Raw genomic sequence first — 9,937 nt, 5'->3', positions numbered from 1 at the left:
GGGAGAGGTAGACTCCCCACTGAGCAGGGACTATGGAGGACTGAATTCCAGCACCCTCGGATCAAGACCTGAGCTGAAGGCAGATGCTTAGCTAAGTGAGCCCACCCAGGTACCTGTCCCTTCTACTGTTTAAAGAAGTTTTTCTTTACATTCAGTCAAATTCTGTACATTCCTCTTCCCTTCCCACACTCCATGAAGGGGTCCTCAAACTGTTCTTTTCACTTTCTCAGGAGGATTTTTAGTTTGTCAGCATGATTCTCAAAGTGACATTTATAACAGGAAATAATGTTCCCCCTGTGATCTGACCAGCATAAATCCAGGGGAATTATGGCCACACCTGCTTCAGAAGGTATGTCGATTCAAATACATTTGCTGCCATATCTCACTCAAAATGAGCTTGTTGTCAATTAAAATTCCAAAGTATTTTTCACTTGAATTGTTGCAGAGTCATTTTTAGTTATATGGGGAATTTTGGAAAAATGATTATGGAACTACTTTATTGCTGTTAAAATTTATCAGCTTCAACTAATTGTCACATCCTGTTAATACTCTTATTGAATCCAAATTCAATCATCCAACATATCTCTCTTCTTCAGCTTTGTTTTACCTCTAGGCTTGACAATCACCTGATCCAAATATAGGGTTTTTTTTTTTTAATAGGGGGGGAAATAAACAAAGAAGAGTCCTTCAACATGATTCTAGAGACCTCACTCTAGCGTGACAATGAGCTCCTAATTAGACCTTTTGGTATGATTGTTCAATCACAAATAAATACTGAAGGTATCTCTCTCTGTTTTCCATACTTATAGCATGACACATCCTGAAAACTTAACACAAAGGACACATGGGAGAAAAATTACATCGACAATGGTCCAGAGAAAAGAGGTAGGATCGATGGTTTACATTTACATGGAAATAGATTTTCAGCAATATATTTCAAACAATTCCAAAGTGGAAGGAATTGTCTTTTGTTATGTTCAAGAAGTTGTTCTCTAAAAAATAACTGGGATGGTGCAGGGGGAAAAGAATCTTCTATAGGTTAGACATTTGGAATAAATTACTGACGAAGTTCCAAGAACCTTTGAGATTCCATGATTTTATTGAAGGTCCCATCCAAATACATAGAGCAACTGAGATATTTTCAGTCTGAAAAATCTGTCAACCACCACCCCCACAACCATCATCACTACCACAGTGGGAACTGGTTTAATTTTACATAATCTTTCTTATATCCATTTGTGCTATTAGGAAATAATCACAGTGTTCTTTTCTAAATGTTTACCAGTCCCATTTCAGTCACTTTGAGGATTTTACATGAGATTTTTAGGAACAGAGTGCTTGCCTTTAGTCTGCATGTGAAATTCTCTCTTCTATTGAAGATGGGAGCATTTGGTCTTTTCAGTTTTCTGACATTTCCTTTGATTTTTTGGCAGTGGCTCTCTGTCACTTGGCAAGTACCTTAAGTTCCCTGAAGTAAACTTCTGCTTTGTTCTAAGAGTTTTTAATTCATTTTAATTGTTTAAGTTATGCCTTCCTCTTTTCTGCCATTTTGGCTTCAATGCTTTTTTTACTGTTTTGTGTTTAACCTTTCCCAATCTGAAGATCATCTTCCCCTTACAGATGATGATGAAACCATCCATTCTAGTCTAAAAACAGCAGCCAGAGGATTTTTTTTTTTGTATTTTGTATTATATTGTATTTTTTGTATTTTGTATTTTATAAGATCATGTATCTTCCTTGCTTAAAGCCCTTCAATGGCATTTCATTGCATTTAATAAAATCTAGACTCCTCATCTGCCCTGAGGCCTGGCTAGATCTTCACACTTGTGTCTACCATTCCCTGTCTTGTTCACAATGTTCCATTACACAAGCTTATTAAGCTTTTTCCCATCACAGAGCCTTTGTGCCAGATGTCCCCTCTTCCCAGAATGCTCTTTATCCTCTGGCTGGTTTCTTATCATTAGGGTCTTGCCTCAGATGACTTCTCCTTAGAGTGGCACTCCCGGACATGCTCCTGTTCAGTTTCCCCACCTGAAGCTACTCTCTATGTCATTATCCTGCCTCTTGTTCTTTATATCTTCTCTTACTATCCAAAATTATTTTATTTGAAATTTAATGCACTTGCTTATTTTCTGGTTTCTCCTATCAGGATATGAGCTTCATGAAAGCAGCCATGTTGGCTCTGCTTGCTGCTGTACTCCTATGCTCAGGTTGGTACCAGGCAGATTATTAGATCCTCTATGAATCCTGAATCCTGAATGAATGAATAAATGGATGAATGAACAAGTGAGAATAGTACGGAGAGGATGAGGAGCCCAGGAAATAATCAATAGAGGGAACAGGAAAAAAAAATTAATCAGAGAGGGGAGCCTGGGTGGCTTAGTCATTAAGTGTCTGCCTTCAGCTCAGGTCATGATCCCCAAGTCCTGGGATCAAGCCTTGCATCAGGCTCTCTCCTCAGCGGGAAGCCTGCTTCTACCTTTCCCACTCCCCCTGCTTGTATTCCCTCTCTTGCTGTGCCTCTCACTATCAAATAAATAAATAAAATTTAAAAAAAATAATCAGAGAAATGGGAGGACACTCCTCCTCACAGAATACTCCAGCCAACTGTGCTCAGAGATTGCAGAAGAGGAGAGAAGTGTATGGGGCCTGAGGTGTTTAAAGATTTTGAAGTAGAGCAGAGAGAAGGACTCTGACAAGGAAAGAGGAATGGCATCTGAGATATGCATGGAAATGTTACTTTTCCTAAGGAAAGAAATCCATTTCACTACAATTATGGGGAGAAATTAGAATAGTCGTAGAGGCAGTGACACTGAGTAAAGAGAGAGAGAGACCTTAGGATACACGTATGGACCTTAGTGAAGGAGGCAAAATTGTCTCCTGAAGAGTAGGGGGTGGAGAGGAACAGGAGAGCTACAGATGGGAGAGATGCTGTGGGCCCCTTCTTGATGCATTTCAAGATCAACACATACCCGAACTAAGAGTCAAGATGTAGAAATCAGAGCCCAATGTAAGCAAGTCAAGTGACCTGCTTTTGCTATCCTAAATGGACTTTGAAAAATAGTGCATAACCCATGAGACAAGGAGAGTTAAAAAAAAAAAAAAGTTTATTTTAAATTGTGGCTGAGGAGCACATGTGGCTGGGAGATATCAGGCTCCCCTACATTGCTCCCTCATCAGACTGCCAGCTGTGTGGTTACTGTTACCAGCCAAAGGAAGTTTGGGATTAGGACAGGAAATGGTGATATTATGACCAGAGTATGCAATCCCTTCCTGGATCTGCACATGACAGAGAACCTGGCAGGTTTGTTGAATTGAACTGAATTTCATCTGAATGATTAGGGAAGCTAGAACACTCCTAAGATCCAGGAGAGACCCATAAGACCTCATAACATGCCCTGTGTGCAAGAGAAGCTGGTGTTGCTGACCTTCACCAATCTTCAGGAAACCCATGGTACACATCCATGAGAAAGCTGTCAATAGGTAGTTATACTCAACCAGACATTTGAATGGGGAAAAAGAAAATACAATTGGTGATAAGGTACTTCAAGCTTCTCAGAAGAAATGTTATATTTTAAGTATTGCTCTTAGTCTGGCATAACTTATTATGCATTTCTGGCTGGTGATCTTAGGCTAGACAGAAGGAAAAAGACTTTTGGAGAAATAAGTGTCATTATTGCCTTTGCTGATAAACTAATACTCTGGTTATTCTGATGTTTGGTGCAGAACTAACACCTAAGCCCTGATGACCTGATGCTTATCAGAAATAATAGTGAAGAAGGAGAAAAAGAAACCACAAAATGACCCCCAGATTGGGGACAGGAGGTCTGTCTCAGGCCTCTTTAGGCTTGCAGATAGTACTGACATTTCACTTGACCACTCCGAACCAATTTTCTCTCTCTGTCTGCCTTTCAGAGTTACTGGAAGCACAAATGAACTAATGCATGGATATGTTTTGAATTTTGTAAAGTCTTATAAAACCAATGTGTTAGGCTCCTGTTTAGATTTTTCTTTAGTCCTTACAGAGATGTACCCAGCTATTGACTTCAGCATGATGAGAAATAATCAACTTTTCATGATTTGTCAACACCTTTGTTACCCTTTTCATCACCAACACCATTGTCTTTACCATGATCATAATATTTGAGGTGCTTTGGCCCCAGGACAATTCTATGCACTTTGTATGGATTAACTCATTTAATCCTCACAAAGATTTTAAGGAGTAGACACTATTCTCTCTCTCTCTCTCTCTTTTGTTTTTGAGGAAATAACTACAAGAAAAGTTAAATGACTTGCTCAGTCAACTTGTATATGGCAGAACTATGACTGCAACCCAAGGCTCTTTATCTTCCAAGTCTTAGAGACTTAATTTCTTCCTATAAGATCTTCACCATCAAAAGACACTTTGATGTGCAAATCAATCAGAAAGTTAATGACTCCTTATGTGAAGTCCTAGAATGTTTCTGGGTGTGTGTGTGTGTGTGTGTGTGTGTGTGTGCATGTGTGTGTTTATATGTAAGAAAAAGTAGGTATGACCCCTTTACTCACAAAGCTTCAAGTATTATAGAAAAGTACGGAATCTAAGTAAGTAAATAAGAAAAAAACCAGTATAATTTGTGTTTTCTCTCACTCTTCCTTTCCTTCCTTCCCCATCCCTTTCATCTTCTTTTCTCTTTTCTTCTTCCAGAGTGGAGCGGTCTTGTAATCACATCACTTAGAGAGCTCCCATGGATTAATATGAATGAAAAACTCCTCATTGTTGGTCTGTTTTCTGTGTGGGGGGAGTCTTTTTCTCTTTGCAAAGGTAACAACTGCTTGACCTCATCTTACAGTTTTATCTTTATGAAGACAACATGTTTCATTGAATTCTCATGATATGCCTGTGGCATATGAGAGACTAGTCATCTATTTTAAAGATGGAGAAAATTGATATCTGGAGATATTAAATTACTTATATACTGTTCAACTTCACTTATTCATTCACTTATAAAACTTCTACAGAGTGCTTACTCTATGCTAGGTATCACATTAGTCTGTGGCTTTAAAACAATAACTGAAATTGTGTGGTTATTGCATATAGGTAGCCTGGAAGATGGTCTCACCCTATATAATTTGAGCCTGGGGAGCAGAGAGAGAGCTGGGAAAGTTTTGAAAGAGGTTTAATATTTGAGTAGATGAGTAAAATTTCCCAAAGAAAGGAAATGGAAGCTTGGGGGATAGAGTGTCCTGGGAAGCAAGTAACACACTCCTGATTCTTAATTTGGGGTATGAATAACCCCGCCATTTTTAAGTAAGGCTGTGATTGGGAGTGGCTGAATGCAGCAATGGAAAAGAATGATTTCTTTGGGACAGGTTTATCCTGGATACTCTGCTTGGTACTTCTGTACCTTGGGCAAGTTACTTAATTCTCCTGAACCTTATTTTCTTCTGTCAAAATGAAAACAATAATAATACTACCTACCTTGTATCTATTTATGAAGATTAAATGAATTAACCATACAAATCACCTGGAGCAACATCTGGTCCTGAGCATAAACTTTTTTCTTTTCTTTCTTTTTTTTTTTTTAAGTAAGCTCTATGCCCAGTTTGGGGCTTGAACTCACAACCCTGAGATCAAGAGTCACATACTCTATCAACTGTGCCAGCCTCTTAGCATAATCTTAATGAGTACTATTTCCCACCTTCTTCATAAATTCATAAATAAGGAGTAAGCATTATTGCTATTCTTTTTTCTTTTTTTTTAACAAACTAAATTCAGATGAAGTTCAGTGACTTGGCCATTCAACTTGTATGTGCTCTGACATACAATTCTGTTTTCTATTCTTGGATGTCGCACCACTCCCACTAATGGTGGGACTCAGATTTCCACAAGCAGCTGTGTGTTGCTGGGAGGAGACCAATATAACAACTCGAGGACTTGGAGGAGGAGAGAGAAGAGCCTCCATATTCAGACCATATGAAACAATAACATAATTTTTAAAAAAAATATTGCCATTTCTCTAAGTACTTTTAAGAGAATGTGACTATGCTGAGTGTTTGGAAAAGGCACAGTGCTGCATTTTGTGTTTCAGAATGATAAATGAAATCACAGTGAGAAAACCTGATTGAGTTGAGTGGCTGCTGAGGTCTTTCATCCTGCCCTCAGATTTCTTCTTTCATTCTCCCACACCATGATGGAGATGATGCCCACAGCACAGACTTCACCCATAGTGTTTGTCAAACAACCTTGTAACTGGGTGTACTGGGGTCTTTTTCTATCACTAGTCTGTGTTCTCCCCTCTAGTGCAACGATTTGCCTTCTGAATTCCAGTGTGGGGATTGGAGGACACACTTTCCCCGGTCATGGTGGTAAAGATGGGCCCCCCTTCTCTATGTTCTCCACCCTTAAAGGAGTGAATGTAGGAACTCAATCACTTTTCACATAAATGAGAAACCTTCACTGGGGAATGAAGATGAAAAACATAGGGGCGCCTGGGTGGCTCAGTGGGTTAAAGCCTCTGCCTTCGGCTCAGGTCATGATCCCCATGTCCTGGGATCAAGCCCCGCATTGGGCTCTCTATTTGATGGGGAGCCTGCTTCCCCCTCTTTCTCTGCCTGCCTCTCTGCCTACTTTTGATCTTCATCTGTCAAATAAATAAATAAAAATCTTTTTTTTTTTTTTTAAATAAAAATCTTTTTAAAAAACGCATAAATAGGGGCACCTGGGTGGCTCAGTGGGTTGAGCCGCTGTCTTCAGCTCAGGTCATGATCTCAGGGTTCTGGGATCGAGTCCTGCATCGGGCTCTCTGCTCAGCAGGGAGCCTGCTTCCCTTCCTCTCTCTCTCTGCCTGTCTCTCTGCCTACTTGTGATCTCTCCCCCTCTCTCTCTCTGTCAAATAAATAAATAAATAAATCTTTTTTTAAAAACCGCATAAATACAAGCTTCCTTTGGGTAAGGAAATTCTGAATTTCCCAGGGAAATTATAAAAATTTTAATTCATCTTTGAACCTGCAGGAATTAGCAAAGTTCTTGGTAATAGTATTAAAGACACAATCTATAGTGAGGATCAGACATCAGGGGTGAGAAGTAGCACATCTACAAATGGTTATGTTCTAAAACAGAGTAGGAGTAAGATATAGAGGACCATAAAAAGGCTGGCTACACCTCAAACTGTAAAAGGTCCACAAAAAAAGGTACATTGAAAACATTCCTGAGGCAAAGGTACAATTCCAACAGGATGTGTTTGAAAAGCATGACATTTTTTATAGGTAAACTAACATGACCAAGGCATAGAAACAGCTGGAGGAGGAAACCTAGATGTCATCCGGTCCCAGGAGTTGAACTAGCTGATTATCAAACCATTCCCAACACCTACAAACTCAACAGGAGATCAAAGAGAAGAAGTGCAGCAATTCTAGGAGCAGAAAAGTGACCACTTTCTGGAAGGTAGGATGTGTGGAGAAGTGAATCAGAAGCGATGGGAAGATAGACCGCAGTAGGAGGGCAGGTGCCCAGCAAGTGGTGGAGGAGCAGAACACAAAATCGGGAATTTTAGAAGTTGGCTCCACTTAGGGACATTGCTCCAGGGGCTAAGTGGGAGTGGAGTCCTCATGGGGACAGTGTGGTCTCAGGTCCCATGGGGCCACAGAAGGATCGGGGGTGCCTGAGTGTGGCAGAGCTCCCACGTATCGGAGTGGGGAAGCTGGCAGCAGAGACGGAGTGGAGGAGTGAGCTCTCAGCTCGGGGTTACCTTAAACCATGATCCAAGTCACAGTTGGGCCACTGCACTTCAAGCAGGGACACCACAAGTGGCAGATCTAGGGAGACTCACCTTCATCTTCTAGGAAGAGTGGCATAGGAGCACTGGGCAGGAATCTGCTGGGTTTGGAGACTCCAAATGGGGCTGTGCCCCAGAGATAGAAACACTTGGTCACAAGCTGAGTTAGCTTGGAGTGCAGCTGGAGACCAGGGAGATGGGAAGAATTGACTGCTTTTCTCTGAGGGTGCACTGAGGAGTGTGGCCCAAGCTCTTGGCTCCTCCGGGGTGGGAGACTGGGAGGCCACTATTTTCATTCTCCTCCTCCAAAGCTCTACGGAAAGCATTCAGGGAACAAAAGCTCCTGAGAGCGAACCGAAACCTGAGCAGATTGCTTATCCCGGCCCCTGGCAAGGGCGGTGCAATTCTGCCTCCAGCAAAGACATTTGAAAATCACTGCAACAGGCCCCTCTCCCAGAAGATCAACAAGAACATCCAGCCAAGACAAAGTTCACTGATCAATGAGAACTGCAAAACTTCAGAGCTACGGGAATATAGCACATAGAATTCATGGCTTTTTCCCCATGATTCTTTAGTCTTTCAAAGTTAAATTTTTTTAATTTTATTTTTTTCTTATTCTATTTTTTAAATTTTTACTCTTTCCTATTTTAATGTTTTTAACTAATTTAACTTATCAATATCTTTTTAAAAATCTTTTAAAATTTTCATTATTATAGTCATATTCTATACCTTCATTGCATTTAACCTTATTTTCTGTATACATATGTTTTTCTTTCTTTAAAATTTTGTGATACAGTTTCTTCTAACAGATCAAAATACACCCCAAATCTAGCACATGTCTTTGTTCTAGTCTCCAGCCTGATCACATTCTTTCCTCTTTTTTTTTCTTTTTTTAACCAACTTCTTACCTTATCAACTCCTTTTTTAGAATCTTTTAAAAGTTTCATCTTTACAGTCATATTCCATCCCTTCATCATATTTACATATATGTATCTATCTATATATCTATATCTATATCTATCTATATCTATATCTTCTTCTTTCTTTTTAGGAAGCAGTTTCTTCTAACAGACCAAAATACACCAAAAATCAAGTGTGTGGCTCTCTTCTATTGACCAGTCTAATATATATATATATATATTTGTCCCCCCTCCTTTCTTCTCCCCATTTAGGGTGTCTTCCAATTAAGTTACTGTATATTTCTCTGGGGTCATTCCTATCCTTTTAGTATTTTGTTATCTCATTCACTTATTCTTATCTGGATAAAGTGACAAGGCAGAAAAACTCATCTCAAAAAAAAAAAAAAGAGGCAGTATTTTTTTTTTTAAGATTTTATTTATTTATTTGACAGGAAGAGATCACAAGTAGGCAGAGAGGCAGGCAAGAGAGAGGAGGAAGCAGACTCCTTGCTGAGCAGAGAGCCATTTGCAGGGCTCGATCCCAAGACCCTGAGATCATGACCTGAGCCAAAGACAGAGGCTTTAACCCACTGAGCCACCCAGGCACCCCCAAGAGGCAGTATTGATGGCTAGGGACATAATCAATAATGGACATTAGTAATATGTCAGAACTAGAGTTCAGAATGATGATTATCAAGGTGCGAGGTGGACTTGGAAAAAGCATGGAAGATACTAGAGGATCCCTTTCTGGAGAAATAAAAGAACTAAAATTTAATGGCATTGAAATTAAAAAAGCTATTCATGAGATGCAATAAAAAATGGAGGCTCTTTCTGCTAGGATAAATGAGGCAGAAGAGAGAGTCAGTGATACAGAAGCTCAAATGATAAATAAAGAATAAAGAAGAATAAAGAAGCTGAGAAAAAGAGAGATAAACAACTACTGCACCACAAGGGGATAATTCAAGAGATAAGTGATACCAAAGACAAAACAATACTAGAATAATTAGAATCCCAGAAGAAGAAGAAAGAAAGAGAAGGGCAGAAGGTATATTGGAGCATATTTTAGCAGTAATGTAGTAATATAAATAGCAGAGAATTTCCCAAATTTGGCAAAAGGAACAAGCATCAAAATCTAGGAGGCACAAAAAACCCCCCTCAAAGTCAATAAATATAGGTCAACACTATGTCATCTAATAGTAAAACTTACAAGTTTCAGTGACAAATAGAAAATCCTAAAAGCATCTTGGGACAAGAGGTCTGTAACATACACAGTAGAAATAT

This window comes from Mustela putorius, unplaced genomic scaffold (genome assembly GCF_011764305.1).
Source record: "Mustela putorius furo isolate JIRA1106 unplaced genomic scaffold, ASM1176430v1.1 tig00000460_pilon_pilon_pilon, whole genome shotgun sequence".
In the NCBI taxonomy this organism is placed as follows: Eukaryota; Metazoa; Chordata; class Mammalia; order Carnivora; family Mustelidae; genus Mustela; species Mustela putorius.
Note: the sequence above shows the minus strand (reverse complement) of the source record.